The sequence below is a fragment of the Schistocerca gregaria genome, chromosome 9 (genome assembly GCF_023897955.1).
Source record: "Schistocerca gregaria isolate iqSchGreg1 chromosome 9, iqSchGreg1.2, whole genome shotgun sequence".
NCBI classification, from domain to species: Eukaryota; Metazoa; Arthropoda; class Insecta; order Orthoptera; family Acrididae; genus Schistocerca; species Schistocerca gregaria.
In genome coordinates, this window is record NC_064928.1 from 104697997 (window position 1) to 104707521 (window position 9525).

Below are 9525 nucleotides of genomic sequence, written 5' to 3' on the forward strand. Positions count from 1 at the left end.
ATTTCTTGATATAATGGATAAACTAGGCACTCATCTTTTCGTGTTTCCCACGCTGGTCTCGTTAATTCATGGCTCAATCGTCGAAAATCTAGGTGGTGATGATTCCAAGCTCAGATGCAAAGAGGCCTAAGTGTTATTCTGCGATATTCAAAAGTTTTATAGGTGTGTTTCATAAACCATTCTTGAAGATTAAACTTTTGCAAGTTAGGACAAAGGTGATGTAAAAAAGTAATCAGCACTCCAAATTTAAGTTACACTTCTTTTTTATTACTTTTGTTGCAATATCACGTAACTCGTTCCAAAACATCACTTCACAATATAAAAAATTCTTGAAAATACCTTCCTCACTGTTAAAGTTCACATTTCATTAACTGACTACAATTTGTGTCTTTTTAACATGACGACCAAAGCTTGCCTCCCTCATAACCGCTTACTCGCCTAAAAATCAGAGTTACAAGTAACTCAATGATCATAGTGACAAAAGAAAGGATATAATTAGAATAATATCATTGAAATATATACATATAGATTTACCGAAGTACGTTTACATTAATTAAATCGATTCTGAATGCTGTCACAAAAATACGTTAACTATTTAACAGAAACACAGTAGAATATTGCTGGTATCGAGAGGTTGAGGTGAGGTGCCGTAATGGTTACGTAATTTAAATACCATTACACAATGAAAGAGCACTTTCGAACCGGTACCAACCAGATCGTGTTTGACTCATACTGAAGTTACCAAGCACAGCGACGTAGCCTCTTTAGCTCAGTGGCAGAGCACTGGTCTCGTAAACCAGGGGTCGTGAGTTCAAACCTCACAGGAGGCACTAAATTTTATCTACGACGGGTAGTTCGGAACTGGCTTTGCTGCACCCCGGATGAAGCCGGTGTCAGCGAATGCAGTCCACATACGTGACAAATGACAGTCGTGAGTGCGTCACATGGCATGTGTTACCTGTGTCGTGTGTTTGAAGGGACAGGTAAGTGAATAAAGAATCAGTTCTTTATTGTAAGCGCGTCTTGTTTGTTTTAGTCGGAATGTCCGGTGGATGTAGGGTTCAACACTAGAAGGATCGGGGATTTCGATCTACCTAGAAGGACCAACTCGTCATTTTGACAGGTACAGCTTCATTTGCCGTCTTTAAAAAAAGTAAACACATTTTAACTACAACAATTTATTTCAGCCAAGTTACACAGTTTACCAGAATACAGTTTTACTTTTTTATGTAGAATTACATGACACAATGAACATGTTATACCTAAAAATTAATCACAACATAATGTTACCAAATGTGGAATGGATAATTTTCCGAAGAAAAGAAAGCCATTTGTTTTAACACAAATACCAGGAATGCGCAATATATTCTAGAGAAAGCATTTATAACCCTGCTTTACTCATTTAAAACCATCTGCTGCATCGTGACATCCCACACACGTGTATTCAGCATTGCGTAAACATGGTCCGAAAACATACTTGCCGCACTTTATACATAGTCTTCCGAATTTTGCAATGTTGTGATACTGTATTAGGAAGAGTATTTTGTACCATTGCGGCCTTATATGCTGAAGCTAACTCTTGTGCCAATTTGTATATAAACTGACGTCTGCTTAATTTTTCTCCTGTTGATTCCTTATAGAGTACCCAAGCATTTATAGCTGCTAAGTCCAAGACATTACAAGGTCCACCATCCAGCCCGACACCGAAGTGAGCTCGGTACTGAATCTAGAGTTTCCAGTATGCATATGGTGAGCATTACACAGCTCCGGTACTAGGAATCTTTAGAGCGAATCTGACTTGCTTTGCGCGCTCACTGCAGCAGCAGATGTGGCCAGATTTAAGATAGCCAGCACGGTACCTAAGCGTGTTCGATCAGAGGGTTAGCTGCCCTCTGTAACAAAAAAACTGAGTTCATCGATCAACAATGAACTTACATGGATGTCTTAGGATGTCCGCTCCGAGCAGAATCAACGAACACACGCGAACAAAAATGAGATAAAAAAAAAGCATTTTGTCGTAATTTCTTTCAGGATTTAGTTCTCATTCCCTGTCATTCGTACTAACCCCAGTCAGATCGCTTTGTGCATCACCGCCCTTTGCCCAACTTTGTCAACTGCCTCTCAGAACACTTTACAAACACGATGTGTTTTGTTGACCTAGACTCCATTTGAAATTGCTCTGAGCACTATGCGACTTAACTTCTGAGGTCATCAGTCGCATAGAACTTAGAACTAATTAAACCTAGGCTAAGGACATTACACACATCCATGCCCGAGGCAGGATTCGAACATGAGACCGTAGCGGTCGCTCGGCTCCAGACTGTAGCGCCTAGAACAGCACGGCCACTCACGCCGGCAGACTCCATTTGGCCCATGTTTTAAGAGAATAAATCTTTCATGATACTGAATTCTATGCATTATTCAAGCAGCCAGATCGCTTGAACACGTTTAATAATTTTGCTTATTTATGTGTGAAATAATAGTAGTAGTCTTGGACTAAAAAAATACAACGTTTCACTACACAGAACCATACTTTATAGTAATTTGTGTTTATATCCATTGTATATAATTTTCGCCATAGTATACTTTTCCTGAGAGACAGGCACCCTCATACCTGCCCTTCAGAGAGACGCGTTGTAACTTGTTTAGTGGTGTACAGAGAGGCAGCCGGTGTTTACTACATTACGGAAGGAACTTTTTTGTACGTGGATGGTAATATGGATAACCAGAGCAGGCAATCTACAGTCGCCATTTTGAAAACTGACGCGGACTTCATGACCAAAGTATTTTACAATATAAATTTGAAAACTTAATAAACCATGGAATAATGTAGATAGAGAGGTAAAAATTGACACACTTGCATGGAATGACATGGGGTTTTATTAGAATAAAAAAAAGAAAAAAACGATGTTCGCAAAATCTCAGACAGATGGTGCTGGACAGCAAAACTGGTACCGTTACGGATGAGAGGTAGGCGGATATGTTACAGAATCGCATCATCCCCAGCTTGTCTGATGAACACCTGCTGGAACGTACGATGGTTATGCACGATGGCGCTCCACCCCATATTGTTAGACGCGTGAAAGATCTCTTGCGCCCGTCGTTTGGTGATGATCGTGGGCTCAGCCGCCACTTTCGTCATGCTTGGCCTCCCAGGTCCCCAGACCTCAATAAGTTGGCTTTGGGGTTACCTGAAGTCGCAAGTGTATCGTGATTGACCGACATCTCTAGGGATGCTGAAAGACAACATCCGACGCCAATGCCTCACCATAACTCTGGACATGCTTTACAGTGCTGTTCACAACATTATTCCTCGACTACAGCTATTGTTGATGAATGATGGTGCACATATTGAGCGTTTCCTGTAAAAAACATCATCTTTGCTTTGTCTTACTTTGTTATGCCAATTATTGCTATGCTGAACAGATGAAGCGCCATCTGTCGGACATTTTTTGAACGTTTGTATTTTTTTGGTACTAATAAGCCCCCATGTCATTCCAAGCATGTGTGTCAATTTGTACCTCTCTATCTACATTATTCCGTGATTTATTCAGTTTTCAAGTTTATACAGATTTTTTGATCACGTGGTATTTGCTTTTATCTTTTGCCCTTGGTGGTTTTTCTGTTCATTTACTTAGAAAGCCAGATAATGGCAGCTTGACTCCTCAAACGCGTTACTCAGAAGTATGTTCCTAATATTAGTGGCTGTATGCTACAATTATCGATTATCTTAGGAACCGCAACCTACAGTCCTTAAGATGGACAACATCACAATACGGTCTCGGCATACTGATTTGACCAACGCCTACGTCCAAGGTTAACGTGTAATATCCACTCACACACGGAAGGTGGCAGTAAAGGAATGGAAGGTGTATAAGGCGTGTCGGGGGAGATGTAGGGGTGTGTGTGTGGGGGGGGGGGGGGGGGCGTACAAGGACCACAGTGCAGTCGTTCTCGTACAGAAATAGAGCGACTTATCTGACTTCCAAAAAGGCGTGATAATCGGCTTTCAGGCTGAGGGTGTAATCATTTCCGAAAGCGGCTAAGTTTTTTAACTGTTTTCGTGATTTGGCCCCAAGGCAACTGTGGCGTACCAGAGGCCATTGACACACAGTGGTTGCGGTTACTACAAGCCACATCACAAGTTGTGAAACGGGGCCAAATTTCTAGGAGTTTACTGTCCACTTGAGATTTTCACAGATGTTTTATTCGTATCTTACAGAAGCTAGCAGCACGGCAATAACCAGCCTTTTAAACACGCCGCTAACGGCAATCAAATCATTTATAGCAATACAACAATTTAAAAAAATTTAAAGAACATTAGTAAACAGGCTACTAAAGTAAATACAGAACTTTGTTAATAAAGTACGGTAAGGTAGTGAAGCTAGGAACACCGCATTAGAACATAACGGATATGACGGACCCGTGTAAGGCGGCCACAAATCACCCACTCAGGGATGTTCAGGCTAGGCAGAATACTGACCAATTTAAATACGCCCGTAAACACAATTGCCTCTCTCAGGCTGAAACTTTTAGCCAGCGAAAACTTGTAATAAGATGGCTTAACTTGCTGACAGAATTAGAGCTAACCTCGTGCAAGGAAACATTACGCCACACAGTCCTGAATGAGCGACCACATGATAAACCAAAAAGAAGCACGAATTTCCTCATAACCCACGACAGAATATAGAAACAATTAAACTGCGAAAACTACACCTCCCATCGGACAGTAACGAGAGGAGGAGGAAAGATCACTGTCTTCAATTACACCTGTGCCAGGGACAGGAAACCCAGTCGCCAGAGGCCACAAGGCAGAAGAGGCGCTGGTTACACAAAATTATTACTTAATGATGAAACCTTCCACGAACTTAACTTGCAATTATGCTCGAACAGGCAGCACACGACCTCTTATGACAAGGATCCACACATCCGACCGCGCACGCGTCGCCAGCGTACCCAACACGCCACGGTCACGCGACAACACGCTCTGTCATCGGAGTTCACGTCTTCTCTGCAACGTTGACGGGCAGTGAGCGCTCCATCATGTTAGGTGTCCTCTTTTAAACTCCAGTGTTGAAACGGAGGATTTAAAGAAGCTTGTTAACGTCCCACCAAGGCGAAATGAACAGCAACCACTCGTGGGGCGATTCTGTATACAACCAACACGCGGGGAGCTCTTCCGTCAACCCGACCCGCTCGTTACACACCACCGACATACATCACGTGGCGACTCGGTACAGCCGACCACGCCTGCTTCGCGCTGGAGAGCCACACTGCCCTCCCGTGTCCACCACACTCTCTCTGAGCGCAGAACTCTACTTCCGCGCCACCACACGAAGTTACCACCGGTCATAGACCTTACTTCCTCCATAGCAGTTTCCCGGAAGCAAAAACGCAGATATCGATAGCGGAGGGAAAGACAACCAAGCAGCCACTTAATAGATACAACATGTCAGGAGAAGAAAAGGAAAACCAATGCTATTTAAACGCAAGGTGTAGCACGAGTCGATACACGGCGCAGCCATACATAACACAAGTGAACGACGGCGCTTGAGACGAGCACGGGCCAACAGACGAGCAACTGATGTGCAAAATACCAGCCACATAAATCAAGGGGCCACCAACAGTGTCTGCTCGACGACCTTTGAGCAAAGGTTGCTGCTCATCAGCCTCCACAGGCAACAGCCATGCTGACTGCTGTTGGTCGGCGAGGAAGGCTGCAATCTGCACGCCAGTGCCGCAGCTGGACGTCCACTCACTGATCATTTTAGACGAATCACGTTTTACACTCCATTGGGAAGATCATTCTAAAACAATCGTCTTAAGGATGTAGGTGTGAGCATGCGGTAGGTTTTAGTGTAGTTCCCTGGAAGATCTCACCGAGAAAGCCATAATAGACTAATATAAGTTAGTATTTACCATTGGGGACCAATTCTACACCTACATCCAGTCTGCTTTTCCCTCAGCACCAAGGTGTTACCAGCAGGACAATGCAACATTAGCATATGTGGCTCGAAGCGCACCAGAAGGAGTTTACCGCACCCCCCTGGCGACCAATCTACCCAGATTAAAACCTAGTCGAGAATCTGTGGGACCACTTTGACGTGGCCGAGTGGTTCTAGGCGCTTCAGTGTGGAACCGTGCGAGCGCAACGGTCGCAGGCTCCAATCCTGCCTCGGGCATGGATGTGTGTGATGTCCTTAGGTTAGTTAGGTTTAGGTAGTTCTAAATTTTAGGGGACTGAGTACTTCAGAAGTTAAGTCTCATAGTGCTCAGAGCCATTTGAACCATATTTCTTTGATGAGGCTGTTTGTACCATGGATCCTCAACAGAGAAACCTAGCACTGCTGGCCACAGGAATGGAGTCGGCATGACTCCACATCCGTGCCATTACCTTCCACAGTCTAATTGACACTCTTCCTGCACATCTGCACGTGGAAAAGGTGGTTCTTCAGCAATGTGATAAGTGATCACATTAATGTGACTGGACCATCTACAACAAGAGGACACATGCAACATTCCTATAAGTCTGCATTTCACCAGCTCAGGAAAATTTCCACTTCTAAAATAAAGTCGTATACACTCTGTAAATTCCTTCATCCCAGAAATTACGAAAGAGTAGAAGGAGTCAGTGGGTCCCATATCAGAAGAATAAGGAGGAGAAGGGGGTGGGGAAGGAAGTGAGGCAAAATTGTATAGCAGAACAATCAGCAAGGGTCCTACACATGATGAGCTTCAGTGATGTCGTGGAGCCAAACGATACTCTCTCGGACAGAGTCCCACAACGCAGCACCTTAAGAGCCTCCAGTAACCTCATCAGCAGGTTTCGCCAGTATGGTTCTGTGATGGTTCCAAATAGCGGCGACATGCCCCATGGTGTTTGGGTGTTTTCCGTTCTCTACGTCGGGTAAGCAGCTTGTTTCGACTGGCTGGTTTACTCCTTGGTGTAGGGGTCGAAGAGGTAGACTCAGTACTCATCCTCAGTGATAAGGCGGCTGAGGCGGACATATATATCGGCCTGCAACTGCTTCAACACTTCTGCTGCTGCTTCGGTTGGGCGAGATGGTTGAATGGTTTTCAATTTTGTCATGTGCGAAACGTCCAGGAAGTAGCTGAAAACTGATCTGATTTCCAGTTTCACACTACCTTAACTGTGATACGCTGGTGTTGGAGTACTAGGGCAAGCCTCTCTCCCATCTACGGGTCTTGTACTGCTGTCGCCACATTCCATGTATCTGCCTACATCAGTTTCTAAATTCCCATGTTTCTTCACATTCATCTACTGATTTTTTTCTCATGTCCTTCTTTATCGTATCCTACCAGTCAGTGTTTGGTCTTCCTCTTCTCTCTTAGTCCCTGAGGATGGTACATCACGTTCTCCTCAGCTGATAAAGTCACGGCGATGCTCTTCTGGAAGAGACTGAAGGAGTCATTGTGAATGATGTACTCTCTCATAGTGCAACGATCAACTCCGAAGTCCAATGTGCCAACCTCAGAAAATTGAAGAAACGACTTCAGCGTGTTCTTCACCACAAAAATGAAAACGAACATTTCCTGTTCTATAACAGTGCAAGGGCTCACACAAATCAGCGCACCCGAGAGGAACTCACAATACTTCATTGGACTCTTCTTCCTGATCGACTGGATCTCACGTCTTTCTACTAGCCGTATGAAGGGTGCACTCTGCACGAAGCAGTATGTGGATGATGGGGAGGTTGTTGATGTAGCAAGATGTTGGCTCCGACGTCGACCTGTAGAACGGTACTATGCGGGCATACAGCCCTTCACAATAAGGTGGCGTAAGGCCTTCAAAAATGGTTCAAATGGCTCTGAGCACTATGAGACTCAACTGCTGTGGTCATCAGTCCCCTAGAACTTAGAACTACTTAAACCTAACTAACCTAAGGCCATCACACACATCCATGCCCGAGGCAGGATTCGAACCTGCGACCGTAGCAGTCGCACGGTTCCGGACTGCGCGCCTAGAACCGCGAGACCACCGCGGCCCTCTCGTAAGGCCTTCGCACTGAATGGAGAGCATATAGGAAAATAAGGGTTTGTGGCCAAAGGAGTGGTGAATAAGGTGTGTAACGCCCCAACGACCACCTTAAAAGTCAATTAAGAAAGAACATGAAGTAGGGAAAGTTATCTTGGCAGTTATGACATCTTTGTCGATGAGCTGACACGAAAGAGTTTTGTCAACAACTACATTGTGCACCACTGAGCATATTTGTTAGCGTAAGAGAAAGAAGAAACATCGTATTTCAGCAATGGACAAATATCCATGTGACAAATGTGAAATTAATACCTCAAAAGTTAAGTTCGAAGTAATGTCATCAGAGATAACATTTATGTGGAAGAGAGTTGTAAGTGCAACGAAGAAATTCAATGTTCCTACAATGCTCTTCCACAGAAGAAGTCGCTTGCTAGAACTCATCCAGTGGAGTCGTACGAGAGCAGTTCTGATCTGAATTATTGAGATTGCGAACCGTGACAAGATTGTTTTCGAGTTTAGAAGTGTTTGTTGCGTGACGGGATCCACGGCTTAAGAAACTGATTTTATGAAGTGAGACAGGAACAGATAGACTCATTTAACCGTGCACTACGGGTTAATTGAAATCTAATGACGGAATTAGTGAACATTGGACTTGACTTTAAATTAGTTGAACCTTAAGGAGAAGTGAACATTCTATGAAGGAATACACGCAATTAGTCTTGAGTAGCACCCAAGTACATGACATCATGAAGATAAAACAATTACGCTAAAGTGTTGAGTTGTGGTAATTGCCAAGAAACCATAACTCAATCGGAATGATTTAACTAAACTATTCCGTGTGCGTGTGGTGCGGGAGTTATAAGTATTTAGTGACAAAATAACAAACTGTTCGTTATCAGTTAAATACCCGGTGTGGACTACATCATTAAATAGTTTGATAAATGACTAAATCAACGACTACTCATGAAAGACTATTTCATTGAAGTGCCAATGTTCGTGTCATTAGCTGAGAAGTGAACTTTAAAATATTTTCGTATTACGGCGCAATCTCACTGAATCAAAGAGTATCTCTGGATCTCGCTGCGCACCAGCGAAACAGCTCCATACCAACGAGACAACAGCGTAAGAAAAAACTGTTAACCAAAATATTTCCTCGCAATTAGTGGTGTGTGCTATGCTAACTAGAGAAGAATTAATAACTACTGCAAATCCGGGCAATTAACAATACAATATCAATAATAAATAGCATCAATTATACGACTCCCAATAAATGGAAACGCTGCGGACTTGTAATTGAGATACGACTACGAGACTTCCTTTACGGAAGTTTTTCGGGTTTTTTTCTCCCGTTAATTTACGGGGACTAACGTTATATCGCATCGTGTCTCTGTGGCAGTAGCAGCTCTACGGCGTCGACTACATCAGCACGCGGTTGGAGTCCGGGAGCACGCGACACAGGTGGTATAATGGAATCCTGAATAAAACTAGCCTGATTTCCGAAGAAAAAGAAATGTGTTGAATTCCTTACT

At 43.6% G+C, this 9525-nt stretch overlaps 1 non-coding gene across 1 annotated transcript; it reads left to right on the forward strand.

Annotated features, from left to right (window-relative positions):
- The first annotated feature begins 758 nt into the window (after positions 1 to 758).
- Trnat-cgu (transfer RNA threonine (anticodon CGU)) lies at positions 759 to 830 on the forward strand. The gene has a single exon. It is a non-coding gene; the product is annotated as a tRNA-Thr (tRNA).
- Positions 831 to 9525: the final 8695 nt, after the last annotated feature.